General features: G+C 36.2%; 1 protein-coding gene across 1 annotated transcript in view; it reads left to right on the top strand.

The window, feature by feature from the left end:
* The first annotated feature begins 237 nt into the window (after window positions 1-237).
* Window positions 238-15,871, top strand: part of LOC110456584 (collagen alpha-1(I) chain-like) — a 154,721-nt gene continuing 139,087 nt past the window's right edge. The window contains exon 1 of the mRNA XM_021507404.1: window positions 238-272. The gene's annotated coding sequence lies outside the window, so the exon portion shown is untranslated. The remainder of the gene's footprint in view (window positions 273-15,871) is intronic.

Below are 15,871 nucleotides of genomic sequence, written 5' to 3'. Positions count from 1 at the left end.
AACAAAAGCGTACTGGATTCTTAACACGCTGTTGTGACGAAATATTGTACATTAAAAATATTGATGGCTTAAAAACAACATGAATAGTAAAAAACAAGCATTCCTGACTCAAATCCGTTATCTCATCGATGACGTGTAGCTGACGCTAGCTGTTTAGGCATGGCTGTTTATTGTTAATCGTGCGGCGGTTTGTGAAAGTTTAGGAAACATTCTCTGTGTCTGAGACATTCATGTCCAACTGAAAGAAGGTCGTCGGCGGAAGTTACCACAGTGTAAGTATACAAGAGCATGCGCATGGGCACGCATACTATGTTACTGTATAAAACATGAAAAGACCCTTCGTGTTTTCTATTTTAAGAATGTCTGAGTTTCTGGGTTTAACAAACTTTCTGATATAATTTGTTTGTTTACACATATTGTATTGCCAAAATTGTGACAACAGGATTGGGCACAAGTTATTACAATATTATTTACGCCCTTTCCTCAAATATATACATCAGATTTACAAAAATGGCACAACTGGGTATTAAATAGTATGTATCATAGAAGCATTACAACAACAGAAACAAAAAGAGAAAGAACAACATTGAACAGTGTCACAAATAGAGTATAGAAGTATAAAATGCCTTACGAACTTAAAACCTACCCTGATCTTTATGAATTTTGCACGTTACGAAAAATATCATTATTTTGTTGAGAAGACAGATCCGGAATACCAGATAACAATACATCAAGGAGATTTCAGTAACAACATTTAGATTTTGAAACAATTCAAACCTCTGGTGTGTATAAACTGGACATTCAAATAAAACATGATAGGCGTTTCCACAGACACAGGCGGGACTATCTACGATATTGACTCTAAATAAATCATAATTTAGGGAACTGTAGTTGTACCTTAATTTACTGTGAATGATATTTAGTTTTCGTTCACCATAACCGAAATAACTGGGCGATTTGGTGTCCAATTCTCGAGAGATGGCTTTTTTGAATTTTCCTAAAGTGACTGATGATCTTTTAGCAGTATCTTAATTGTTCCAAGAGCGAAGCGTAGAAGGTAGGAAGGATGAATTTGTACTAGAAAGTCTGAAATTTGGTATCACTAAGTCAATACTGTTTCTTAAAGGATATCTGACATTTTCGTTTACTGTATTGGGTAGAATTTTGTTTAAGATTTCAGGGGTGATACCATTTTTCATTTTGTACAATAATTGCAGTTTCCTTCTTTTTCTCCTGTCTGAGAGTCTTTCTAACCCCTATTCAAAATAGAGAGCATAATTACTAGCATAGGAAGGAAGACCAGTAATGATACGTGCGGCTTCACATTGACTTCTAACCTCTTACTTTCATTAATTGTACATCCGTCCCATAATTCACAACAGTAATCAAAAATTGTCAAAATAAAAGAGTTATATATTTTCAACAAAGTTTCTCATTTATTTTCTTCATAACGGATGTATAAATAGCTATAATAGTACCCCCCCCCCCCCAATTACCTGCAGAATTAAAGACTACACCCAAATGCCAATTTGTTTCGACAAACGACACTAATATGCAAGTCCGTCGGTCTGTCTTCGTCCCTCCACCAGCGGTTTGTCCTTATCTCAATTTAGTTTGACACACCATTTTTTTGTGTTTTATGTTTATATCACTCCAATATGTGTATGTGTTGTTTCTTTAACCTCGGACAGGAAAATCCACCGTTTTGTCAGTCGGAATCCTTTGTCCACATTATACATTAAATACTTATACTTGTTTGATTTTAAGACTCAAATCAATAGTTCAACAATGTTAAAGCTATTGTTTGTCCAGGGAACTGTATTTTGTGCGGCGATGTTGCAGATCAAACGCAACTAGCATTATTCAAGACCAGGAAAAAACAGGTGGTAAAACATAAAATAATGATGTGTTAAAATAATATACATTCCCAACTTTGGCTTCAGACAGAAAAATCTAAACCTTTGGGGTAAACTCCTAAATATCAAACCTCGGCAAAGTATCAAGTGAGAATCCTTTGGGTTGGGATTGATTATTTTGCTCCAAAGTGGATAAAATTCGAACGGTAAACAATTATCAATTATCTGCCTTATCCGTATCCGGACTAAACATACTCCCTGTTTATTTTCGCATTAAGTAATATCATCGTCCTTTCGATGATACAGTGATAATATATAACGTATTTTGGTTATTTTGTCCCTGACGTCAGCAAAGAGGACTCGCTAATTTGCAGGTAATTACAGATAGTCATTAACTGGTTTGAACATAAGACAGACTGACTTTTACGTCCCTGAATGTGTGTGTAGATAGAGCTCTGTAAAGGCAGACACTAGTAACGCGATCGCATTTAACGCGTTGACGTAGAGCTTTAACTCGATTGTATTTAACGCGTTGACGTAGAGCTCGCGTTTGTTTTTAACGCGTCGACGTAGAGCTCGCGTTTGTATTTAACGCGTTGACGTATAGCTCGCGTTTGTATTTAACGCGTTGACGTAGAGGTCGCGTTTGTATTTAACGCGTTGACGTAGAGCTCGCGTTTGAATTTAACGCGTTGACGTAGAGCTCGCGTTTGCATTTAACGCGCTGACGTAGAGCTCGCGTTTGCATTTAACGCGCTGACATAGAGCTTTAACGCGTTTACGTAGGACTTTAACTCGTTTGTATTTAACGCGATTCGCTTCTGTACTAATTTAACGCACTGCATGTAACTGTTTACGCGTTTACTATGAATACGTTAAACAGTTTTTCAACGCTCTAACTGCTAACGCGTAAAATGCGAACGCGATAGGTCTTGATGTTTTTTTTTTTTATATCTAAACGTATGTATGACATCCCTCCGATACATCAGTACAAAGGACCAAGGGGGGAGGGGGTAAATGGTTAAAGAATGGGCAATTGTTATCTTAGCGTACCCTTCTTCCCATTCTTGTTCCTTCGGGATACCCCAAGGTAACCCCATAGGCCCCACTCTCCCGCCGGGAATTCCCCACGCTATCAAGGTGCTACATGCAGAAGGTCAGTTACAAAATGTACCTGTATCGGCAACAGGTCAGCATACAGATTGATAGCTTTTCTAGGGACATTTGATCTACTTATGGTCGGTAGAGGTAATTGCTTATCTGTGAAAATCTGTTGACCCTACTGTAAAAGTTTATTACTCCTGCAGACCATGCTATTCGTTTGGAATATTTTTTTTAAAGCACACAGCTATTATAGAAATACATATGTATATAATAACACAATCCAAAATGTATGTGACATATTAAGACAAAAGTCTAAAAAGTTTTGCATAAACATTTGTTTAAGGCTTTAATAAATATGTTTTACTTATTCGACATTTTACGTTTATCAAAATTTAAATATAGTTATTTACATATGAAAATGAAAATATTAAATAATTGTTTAATTTGTTTACAAGGAGTACGCTAGTATGGTCACTACATCCCTATTTGGTCATATGCCAGTACATTTATTTGACCTTGTGATTGGTCCGAGACAAAGGTCACGCTTCCTATATGAACACATTACAATCATTATCACGTCAGTTCAAAGACGAGGACGTCGAACAATTTAATAATGTGTCCTAAATAGACGAACTAACTTTACTAGGAAAAGGTTGTCTACATACAGTGAATGATATAAACCATTTAAATCTGGTTTCCGTGAGTATACCGTCTTACGTAATTACCAGTTTTACCAGAACTCAAGTGTCAGCTAGGTTTGTCGCATTAGAATCGCAGGACCGATAGGCATGCGTGAAATGAAATGCTCACTAATGGTAGATGTTTATCGAATCTAACTTATCAGCAGTCTAAGCATAAATTACACGACAAAAAATAAAAACAGTTACGCTAGCATTTATTAAGACCGTTAGTTTGAGTAGTGTTTATTCAGAGTCGTCCCTGAAAACGATACTACCAGATTCTTGAGGTTTTCTCGTTAACGTTGTCCCGTAAAACCATAAGAAACGTAAAAAGTAGACAAATTTTTTATAAGAATTAGCTCACAGCTTTAGGTACGCCTATCGCCTAATTACATAATAATTAATAATTTTTCCGAGATCTTGTAAAAATCCCCAAGCCTGCCACGAGCTAGGTATCAGCCCATTGAGAGGCGAGTGTTTTTTTCTCGTTCTGTATGTATGCGTGAGGGGTATTGGTACCGACAGTTATAAAATCTCAGATAGGACGCTGGAGGGAAACATGTGTAGCGCTATGATAGCCGCCACCCTCCCTTTGTATCTCCTCCCCAGCTCCCTGTCCTAATGGAGTTTACACGTACAGCGGATTAACTATACCTTACGCTTGTGACCTATTTTAGCGTGGATTATCTTAATATCTGAAATTTTGTTTGTGATTCTTTCTCTGGTGGAACATATCATGATTTTTAAGATCCGTTCAGACTGTCCGTGGAACTGGTAAGTAAACATTTGTTTTCCTGGTGAGATTCATATATTCCAATTTCCCCCCTCCCTCTACCCCGAAAGTTTTAAATCATATTTTCCAAACTCAGCAAATGTTAGCAAAATCAAATAAAATCTCCATGCATGTTTTGAAAATGTCTGCATTTAAATTTTAAAATTCGTTGGCATGAAGTCATGTTTAAAAGCAAAAAATCATTCAAAAAGACGACAGCAACTTGTATAACACTTTCATTGTGTTGTTTCTATATCCATCAAGAAACTTGTCATGTATTCATTACGGAGAACAAGAAACAGAAATAAACAGATTGTTGTTGGGTGAAATATTTGGCCGGCAAGCACGTGTAATGAGAAACATTCGTACACTTTAGGCCACATGATATTTACATCTCGACTGTCAGACAATGTGCCTCATTCAGTCGATTTCACATACAATTGAAATGCATTGCCCGGATACATTTCGTCCCGTCAGATATCTACTTCGATGTCTACTCCTCATTCGGCAACGTGAACAAACACGTTAAGTCAATAAGGTCGAAATTCGGATTCTCATCAGCGTTTTAACTTTCAAGTTTATATCAGATCATATCGCTCGAGAGATTTATTGAACTGCATGTACACTTAAACCATAGCACATTTCGTATGCATTCAATTATAAGACCTTCAATTGAATTAAGTGTAATAATAAAGGGCCGTTGCTTTTTGAATTAAACATTAAATTGAGACATCATGCACGCCTAATAGAAATATTTTATCAAATTCGTAACTTATACATATTTATTTCCAATGAAGCAACTCATCATTGGATGGCGTTGTGTGATACTATTGACGTTTTGGACTTTATCTGTTGGATGCGGTAATTAAATCCCATCAAATGTTTATACATGCAGTTCCATCAACAAATTATTTTTCTTTTCTCTTCATAATATATATATATTATATGTCTTTTCGGTATCAAAATAAAAGGTTAGAATTTAAACCATTAGATTCAATTATAATAAAAATGAGTATTACATGTAGTAGTTGTTTCCCCTAATTTGATTCTTAATTTGATAATACCAACTTGTTTATATGTGTTTGTATTTGTTCTAATGTCTATGTCTATGTCTATGCTTGTACCACTGTCTGTTACTATGTTTGGAGAGGGCTTAAATAGACTATGTCTGCTGCTCAATCCATTTGTCTTTTGACAATAAAATTTATTGAAATTGTAATTGAAGCAATTTTATATATAGAATTAAAGTAAGTTTTTCGTCTGTTGTTAGAAAATTGAAACTATTTTCCTCTTCGTATTCATCCTTTATTCATTTACACATCCTCATTTGAATGTAACATAGCGCACATCTTATTGTTATTGTATCGTCATTATTCGCACGGACAGACTCGTTTTGGCGTAAAGTGCTGATAATATATACATCTATCATCCATTATATCACATCAAAAACTCATTACGTTATAGTTTGTAGATTTTGTATACTTCAAATGTTAACATCACATATTTTTTGGTGTCGCCGAATTCTCGTACTCCTGATTGCGTTATCAGTGCATTTTTTCGGACGGTGCCGGTCCCATATCAACATTTAACAACGCTCAAAATATTTCCAATAAAAACATTTGCTTTAAAATGAATCTATTCTTGTTCGTTTGTAGATGGGTATCGTTTTTAATTCAAGGATATGTCTATATGAAATATCCATAGCTAAGTTGAAAGCTTTTTGCCATCTTGGTAAATGATGTCCTTTCCGCTCTGCCCGCCACTAGAGGCCGCGCATTCCATCGACACGCGGCGCGTCCAATAAACTACAGGACTATGGCAAGGCTGTACCGTAACCGCCTCCCTGTCTACTTCCCGGCCATGCTATAATGCCTCGCGTGCACTTTTCACCCAGTCGATGTCACTTAGATCAGTTCACAATCTACCAATCTCTAGTCGTTATCGAGGACTGTCACCCTTCAGTGTAAGTGTGGTCTGTCCTTGTTCAAAATTGATTTTCATAAAATTGCCCGTGACGAAATATTCAAATGTACCATAATACTAGTGGAATATATTGCAACATGTTTTAAACTGACCTTTCTATTTCCTGTCAAAATATCTTCATCTATCATATAAACAGTTGTGATTTTGTACAATGCTTTAAAAGAACGAAAAAGATAATTCACGGTGTTGAATTATTTGGTTTTGAGATGTATTTTCAAAATGTACACTGTGGTGCTAAATGCTGGGGAATCACTTCATTGATGTAAGTCACAAAACTAACACTGATGCAATCAAAACGACGCAAACGATATTGATCTTAATTATTAGAATGTTAGAATCTCGAATCTTTGATTTTACTCTGTATACAGATGAATTATGAGATGAATAAAATATATATGAATTGTATTAGATTTTGAAGAGTTAAAGTAATCTACAGGGACTTACCTGGTTTCCTGACTTACCTGGATTCGCGTACGATACCTTCCTCAGTAATCTTAGAACTATTCGAACCTTGTCTGGTCACATCTCGACGTTATAACGTACACGTAGTTATACAATGTACCAGATGGAAATTCTATAATACTGACAAAACTCATCCAATAAAAATCTTTTCTTTTTTCATCAGAAATAGAAAAACCTAAGTATAATTCTTTTAAATACGTGTACTACTAGACATAAGGGTACGATTCTCTAATTGTAATTTATATTTTCTGAATTACAATATCTGTAAACGATGTCTAGGCATCCATATCGTTTGTATTATTTGTATTTTCATATTTCATGAAATGAAGAGCCTGTTTGTTCAGGCTACAGATCACAGCAGTACACCATAAGTACAATGTATGTTTCTCTGTCCCAGTGAACCGGGACGTTGCCAACACTTCTAACAGACAAGACCTATATATGTTACGGTGAATTATTGTATGCTATACGTTTTTATGAGCGGACGTTACTTTTTGGTCGATCTGGAAACGCTTTACCTCTATGGTATATTGGTGAGTTTGACATCAGTTGTGTTTATCGTGAAAATCATCCTTCCTAAACGGTTTCTTTATCTACACAAAGTAAATAGCATAAGTAGTGTAGTCAGAACCTTATTTTCCGATTTACGGTATGTGGACTATACCTTAACCAGTACCTTATGTTTGGTGGGTGTAATTACTGGATATTTTATAAAATTGATCAATTAATAACCATGTTGAAATAAGCACAAAGAGAGGAAGCTCTGAACAAGAACTGTCTGTTACCAAAGTAACAGAGTATGAGGGAACTTAGTGGACATTTATGTATAATGTAACATTAAAACTAATGAAGACCTGACCAAACATATATAAATCTCTACACAGGTTACCCGAACAAAAAGGGTTCGAAATATGTAAATATTTTCTTTTCTCAGTCATTCGGAAAAAGTGTTATTACAGATATTGTTTTCATTTTCGTTTTTGTATAGCAGCACGTGCGACGAACCATCGGCACATGTTGGCTAGCGACATGTTTTGCTGGCTTGTTTGTATATAAGTAAAAGGTCTGCTGACATACATTGTAATGTTAAAGTTCGTTCGGCGCGACTTGTGCATTAGGATGGATGGGGTCGTGGGAGGGAGGTGACACGTGTAGTGGCATATCGTAAGAATAACTAACGGCAGGCGTCAAAAGGAATAGCAGAATTGTGTTGAATGTCACTCCAAATATCAGATAGCGAGCGAATTATTTTTGTTTTATGATTGAAATTTCCATAAAGCTAAAGAGTTATTACTACTTGGCGAAAGTGAAATCTACATAAAAAATAGAGTGTTTTATTTGGATGGGCAGATATTCTGCACAGCAGCCTAAAACCCTCATACACTGTCACAGAGGGAAAACAGGGCAACACAAGGTCAGATAGATATCAAGTAGGGCCACATTGTGTCACGAAAAAAGCAGACAGGACAACACAAGGTCACACAAAGGTCAGACAGGATCACAGGTCACGAAATGGTAAGGCATGACCACTCAAAGGTCAAACAAGACAAAACAAAGGTCACTTTGAGTTAAGACTGGGAAATGCAATATCACATAAAGGTCAATAAAAACAACACAAGGTCACTCAACTAGGTCAAAAAGGACCACATGAGTGTAATATATATATATATAACAAACGTAATACAATGTAATACAGAGAAATACAAAAAACAGGGTCACATAGAGGTCAAACAGGAGCAAACGAGGTCACACAGAGATTGTACAGGACAACACAGGGTCACGCTAGGGTGGGAATGTTAGACAAAGGTCACATTCAGGTAGCCTAATTGACGGGGCCTCATGTTCAGACCGAACTTATGCCATGCAGGACCATAGTTTAGTAAGTTTACAAAATGAACCATACAGTACGTATTTATAAAACAAATAGATCATAAACTGATAGAAAACCTTATCATTTGCAAATCAAACAGTACCACAACGAGAGTAAAAAACATCATACATGCTCAGAAGAAAACGACCGAACTCCAAAGAAAGTCTTCTCAATGCACCAAGTTATGATTTGGTAAAGCATGATGGCTTTCATGTACCTAAAGATCGTGCAGTCTTTCTCTCGTGTGGGCTGAAAAAACTACATGTACAACAGTATCAAAGGAACACTTCGTTTGCTTGTTTTAGTTTTTTTGGTCCTTGCAACAGATTTGAAAACGGATCACACAGTGCTATTAGATCATATATATGAGGTGGTATTTGTGTGTAGTACTCATAGTCATGTCCGTGGGCTGATACTGGTGACCAATACTACATTTACCACCAGGCACCTCTGTTGACACCACGGAACACAAAACACATCACGAATATCAGCTTGGAATTGGAATTGATATCGTCTGGGTATGTTAATTGTTTACGGTGGTATCTTTAACTTTACAAATTCAGTCAAGATGGAAATTTTTCTTCCACGTCTCCTCTTTGCAAACAAATGTTGGGTCATATGCATGGCTAACTCTCTTATGTATGCAGTAATTTATCATTGTGCCATTATAATATCTGGTTTATGTGGAAACACTTTCCTTTTTTTATGAAATTATGAAATAATTAAAAGTTCGTTTACGACATATCAATCATCACCCAAGACTTCTTCACCAAAGCATTCTTTCTTAGTGGTTTACTTGAAATAGATAGATTGCTTTGTTCACTTTTTAGAAACCCGTGCCCGATAACCTTTGTAGTTCGTACATATCGCTGCTGTCTGGGCTATCTGATAGCTACCGTGTACGCGCTGTAGGACGTGCATACGGGTGAATGATGGATGGTCTCCATTTTATGTAGGTTGAATGGTTTTTGTTGTGTTTAGTGATATTATACAGTTATTTACTTGGTGGCTATGCAAAAGACAGGAATAAATGTCCCAAAGAACTGAAAACAACCTAATTTTATTACTCTTGGCCGAATCTTAAACCGAGAATGAAGTCAGTTTAGTACCAACGGACACATATTCTGATCCCTTGCTAACTCCCGTAGTAACAAAGTGTAAAGCTTCCCAACTAACGCTTTTACTTCTGCTCCAAAATATATGTATATCAAAGAGGAACATTTAACTATGCTCTGAAAGGTTGTATTAATTAAATTGAATGGCAAAATTTAGAAATACAAACGTCAGGTGTGCATTAAAGGTTCGAGTTTGCTGAAATCATAAAGTAAACCTGTTACAGATAGAGTTTACTTGGTATATGAAACGTTGTTTGTATGTAACTTGACATATTTAAGTTTGACGTCGACTTTTTTGAGCGCATTCACGTCATTAATTATTAATGCCAGCGTGATATAACTTATTATAAAAAACAATGATGTAAATGCTTTGTTTGGGTTTTTCATATTACGAAACACAAAGTAATAATGCGAGCTATTTTGAACCTAAGAAGACGTCGTTGTTATTGGAAATGTAATAACCACAATACTAGCTCTAGTGATGACGAAACCGTCTTCTTTAAACATTAACAAACCTGTCAGTATCTTACTAATAACAGTAACGGCCCAGGTGTCTGGTTATCTCCATACAGCCCGAATAGATAACAACTGCAGACGGTGATGTTTACAGGTCTCGGATACATTTGTACATTTTATGTGCTCTGCAAGATATTCACATCTCGGCATGTCTCGTGGCTAATTGTTACATGTTGAACGATCAGCGTTTGTTTCTCCCATCATGGGGTTTGTTTTGAAGGCGTTTTGGCGTGTTGGTGGAGTGTTGGTAATCTGGGTACGAACAGAGATATTTTAGAAGTGTACTAAATACTATGTGAAAAACGCATTCAACGATAACCTGTTGATAGAACTTTTCAGATAATATGATATTTCTGGTGAGTTTTTTTACTACAGTTGATAGTCTGCTATTTGTCTCTGTATAACTTCATGCTAAACCAGGTAATTTGATTAGTTAATCTACCTGTTTACCTTTGTGTAGACACCATTTTTTTGATTAGTTAAGCTACCTGTTTCCCTCTGTGTAGACACCATTTGTTTGATTAGTTAATCTACCTGTTTACCTCTGTGTAGACACCATTTGTTTGATTAGTTTATCTACCTGTTTACCTCTGTGTAGACACCATTTGTTTGATTATTCAATCTACCTGTTTACCTCTATGTAGACACCATTTGTTTGATTAGTTAATCTACCTGTTTACCTCTGTGTATACACGATTTGTTTGATTAGGTAATCTACCCGTTTACCTCTGAGTAGACACCATTTGTTTGATTAGTTAATCTACGTGTTTACCACTGTTTAGACACCATATGTTTGATTAGTTAATCTACCTGTTTACCTTTGTGTAGACACCATTTGTTTGATTAGCTAATCTACCTGTTTACCTCTGTGTAGACACCATTTGTTTGATTAGTTAATCTACCTGTTTACCTCTGTGTAGACACCATTTGTTTGATCATTCAATCTACCTGTTTACCTCTGTGTAGACACCATTTGTTTGATTAGTTAATCTACGTGTTTACCTCTGTGTAGACACCATTTGTTAGCCAGCGACAATATATAAGTTGCATTCTTATGTTTGTCTAGCACATATCTATAGTTTACGTTGTGTGTTAAGGGGCATTCTATAAAGTTCAGGACACGAGTCTCCTCACTGGAAGATCAGAACCAATTGCGATTGACCATTCATAACAGAATAGGTTTAGTCCTTTTCGTTCGCTTAAATAATTTTGAGACCTTTACCCACTAAAACATGTTGAAATGCGCAACAAGTTTATCTGAGAGGGAATTTACAAAAGATCTATAAACCTGCCAATCTGTAAAACACTGCTGCAACTGAAATATATTAACTGCATCCAAAATAATTTGTATGATCCGTACAAATATGGCCAGTGTGGTCAATTTATTTCGAAATGGCTTCGGTCGATAGTTAAATAAAGCGAGTTCTGTTAAAAAAGTTATTTCGCATTTCTAAGGATGAGATTTGCGATCGTTTTGAAAAAAATATCCAAAACCCGTCTGTTCGCGTGAAACTCTGGAAAACGCTTTGATAAGTGTCTATATGCGGAGCATTTGCTATAAAAACCTTCCTGTACAAACATCCATTTTGGACTACTATTAGGATTTTTGCTGCACAACCCCTCATTTCATTGAACATGTGATATCTTTACCAGCAAAAAACATCACGAAAAACACATGTAGATTAGACATATTTTTTCTTTGCTTTCGAAATAAAGAGTTTTGTTTCGAGTAACCGCTGCACAAACATCCATTTTGGACTATAATAAGTGTCTTTTTCGTCACATTTTAGTGAAAATATGATATAATTGCCGACACAAATTAACGAAAAAAACACCTGTCGATTCGCGATAATATTTTACCTAGCTTTAGGAATGATGAGATTTGTTTCGAGTTACCAGCGTAGTGGTTTCGAATTAAGGTTTTTGTAAATACGCGGTAGCTTTAAACTGCGACTTGCTAAATACCTCAACTCATGCCCGGGTATTTATTAGTTGAAGATATTGTAATAATTACTGTAACTGGTTTTCACTTAGCTATAAATTGTACAGAATGCTAGTTCTTAATGAATGTATGCAATTTACAGAAAGAGCAAGTGAAGCAAATGCCTAAATAAATAGTTTTCTAATCATAATTAGCAATATTGTGTAATATTTTATCCTATACTGACATCACCAAGGTCGTTCCTAGACAGACAGTGTAGGTTCCATGTTTACCGCCAAATTGTAAATAATTTATATCGCAAAAATCTGGTACTTCACAATACGTTTCTTTTTCATATGTGAATGTAGGTCCATGTTTACCGCCAAGCTGTACATAATTTATCGCGCAAAAAAAACTGAGCTATATTTTTGTTTTTCGAATGTTAATGGCATAAACATAAGTTTCGTATGAAGAAGATTTCTCCTTGCCTAACGTTTATGACCCAACAAGCGTATTACAGACATTGTAAAATCACTGACATACATCGGCCTTACAAGCGTATTAAAGACATGGTAATATCACTGACATACATCGGCCTTACAAGCGTATTAAAGACATTGTAAAATCACTGACATACATCGGCCTTACAAGCGTATTACAGACATTGTAAAATCACTGACATACATCCGCCTTAAAAGCGTATTAAAGACATTGTAAAATCACTGACATACATCGGCCTTACAAGCGTATGAAAGAAATTGTAAAATCACTGATATACATCGGCCTTACAAGCGTATTAAATACGTTATAAATCAACAAGAAAAGACATTATAAGTCCACTGAGCCTCATTTACCGGGGTATCTTAAATCTTGTCTTGATGAGTTATATTTCTGTGAATCTTCACTATCATTCGTAAAGAGACTTGAAGTATTCTGACAAATACTTGTAAGTTTGCTTTCTAGAACAATCTATGTCATAAGAAAACGGATAAACAAGGGCCACTCATATCAAAGGGCACGCGGCTTTACATTGAAATTTCATAATCTTGATAGGTAGTTTTACACCCGATTGGACACATTATTCTTGGAGCAGCTTTTTACGTTCCGAGGAATAGGACACAGGAGTATCCCTCTCGGATAATTTAGGGGGTATAATATTAGGACCCTTGTACGACCAAGCTAGAAATCTTTCTTTTTTTGTATCCCCAAACCCGCAGTCGACAAAGAAATAAAAATGCATTTTAGGGATAAAATGTGTGCGTTTTTTATTTAGATTGAACAATATTTTATTCAGTAATTTAACATGTTTATTGCCTACATACTTTTATGATTTCATGAGAATGGGAAAAAAACTCAGAGCTTGTGTTAATTCAGGCTTCTCCCAACGTTATTCTAACAAAACGTTTGATTGAGCTTCAAGTCATTGCCGTCATTGTAGGTCGGCTATGTGTTAAGTTCATTCTTAAAGTTCCGATAGAAGATATATATACACGCTGTATTAGCTGCTAAAAATTCGTGAACTATTGTTATTAAATATAATCAATGTAAATAAAATCCACTCAACAGCGGCGGTGAAGAAAAACTCATAATCAATCCATACGATACTAAATATAAACCACGAGCGGAGGGCAACGCCAAAGACATCCTGTAGGCCCACTGTTATATGGTTTGTAAAAAACACGCACTCTTCGTAACACTAAATCAGACCGCGCTCATTATCCACCTGCCTCCGAAAATTTCCTTATATCATGTACAGAGTAAACATGAAATTTCACTGATAGGATCGACGGAGAACATGGCGTTCATCAGGTTCCATAGTAACGAGAGTATGAAGGTAGAATACACACTGCTCACCGGCCGTTGTTGTGTGCAGATTGACAACATAATTTAAAGTCGAACGGATTACAGTTTTAAGGAACTGGAACAGAAATTACGTTATATTTGAAGTGAATTATAGATAATGTTACTTGTATGTATAGTGTTTAACACTGGGATATAATATAACGGGACCGTGTGACACAATGATAACGTAACACTTGTATAATTCGGTATGGTCCGGTGTGTAATATACATCAAGAGTTATGCCCCTTGTTTGTTTTTCTCCATTTTTGTGTCGCCTACACAGACGTCAAAGAATGACAGTACTAATATTATCGGATGTAATGCCATGAGTTATTGTAGAGTGGATAAATGACCTTTTGATCAATTTTAGTCTACAACTTGGCAATTGATAGTCATTCGAGTTATGGAAATTACGACGAAGACGACTTCCTTTTAATGAAAACAAAACATGAAACTTATAAAGATCTTATTTTTATGAATCCTATAAAAAAAGAGAGTTTAAGCCTTTCTCTCCTAGTTCTGTCCTAAGACTGTAGTGGAGAGACCTAACAACACTCGGACTGAGCCCTCTCAGAACAACCATTGCAGGCTTATTCGATTGTTGATCTTATTAAGTATGTAGATGTTATCCGGTGTCGCCCCACTATCTATATATTTCAATTGGCTTAGGGCAGTTGCTTTAGAACAGTTTAAAAAAACCTGATTTGACAATCATGATGACGTCATTTGCAGATGCTTATGAGAAGCATAACAAATGACAATGTAGAGTCTCTGAAAGGTTTTCTATCTGAAAGAGAAGAATTCTACTTCCTGGAACTGACAACGGCTAAAGCCACTGATCAGACCAACCCTGTTAGCGTTAGATGGCATGATTTAGTTCTATTCTAGTAGAACTCATGCAGAGACAAACATAGGCATGTGTTCGGCAAAGCTTTTATATGAACAACAAGATGAAAGTATAAGACAAAGAGGACAGAGAACAGTAAGAGTCTCTGCGGTTTGTCTGTAGGTACATATTTAAGAGATGGAGTATTTTATTTCCATATATGTCGGATTACTTGAGCAAAAAGAAAGTAACTTGCAATACCACACTAGCGAAATTTGTACAAAAGTCCTGATGGTTTATGACTGATATTTGTAAAACAGATCATCGTTCCTGACAAAACTGAAGACATTTTTGAAAAATACACATTTAAGTGATTTTAGAAACGAAAGCCTATTAAGGTGGCTCCACACATCGTCATCAGCGTCCATTTTCGTGAAAAAGTACAGCTCGGACTCAATTATCTTGATCGAAATGTGCATGTACACCGTGTCGTCATTTCCGTATTGCGTATCGGGCATTCAATGTCGTTGTGCAAATTATAGTTACACCTTGGCCGTTTACGTTTAAACGGTTAATACGATCGGACCACTGTTGTTCGTTTATTAAATAAGGTCGGACCTAGTAATCTGATGCTGCTTTCAGGCGAGCCGTGAGAAAGCCTTGCAAGGCCTCCATATACATTTGCAGGTCCGCCAGGATTTTTACCCGAAATTGTTACATTTATAAACGGTCAAACCGGTTGCTCCGCATACACGAACAGGCCCCTGGTAAACAATAGTACACGTGCGTGCCGATGATATGTCAACACCCGATATCGAGATTTTACCGGGAAATGTATAATCACACGTATTTCAGGAATAAAGCTTTCAAATTCATAGACATAAACAGACTCACGGGAAGATAGTGACATGAGACCAAACGACC

This window comes from Mizuhopecten yessoensis, unplaced genomic scaffold (genome assembly GCF_002113885.1).
Source record: "Mizuhopecten yessoensis strain PY_sf001 unplaced genomic scaffold, ASM211388v2 scaffold8811, whole genome shotgun sequence".
Taxonomy (NCBI): domain Eukaryota; kingdom Metazoa; phylum Mollusca; class Bivalvia; order Pectinida; family Pectinidae; genus Mizuhopecten; species Mizuhopecten yessoensis.
The sequence above is the reverse complement of the archived record's forward strand: the minus strand, read 5'-3'. Positions and strand labels throughout refer to the sequence as shown.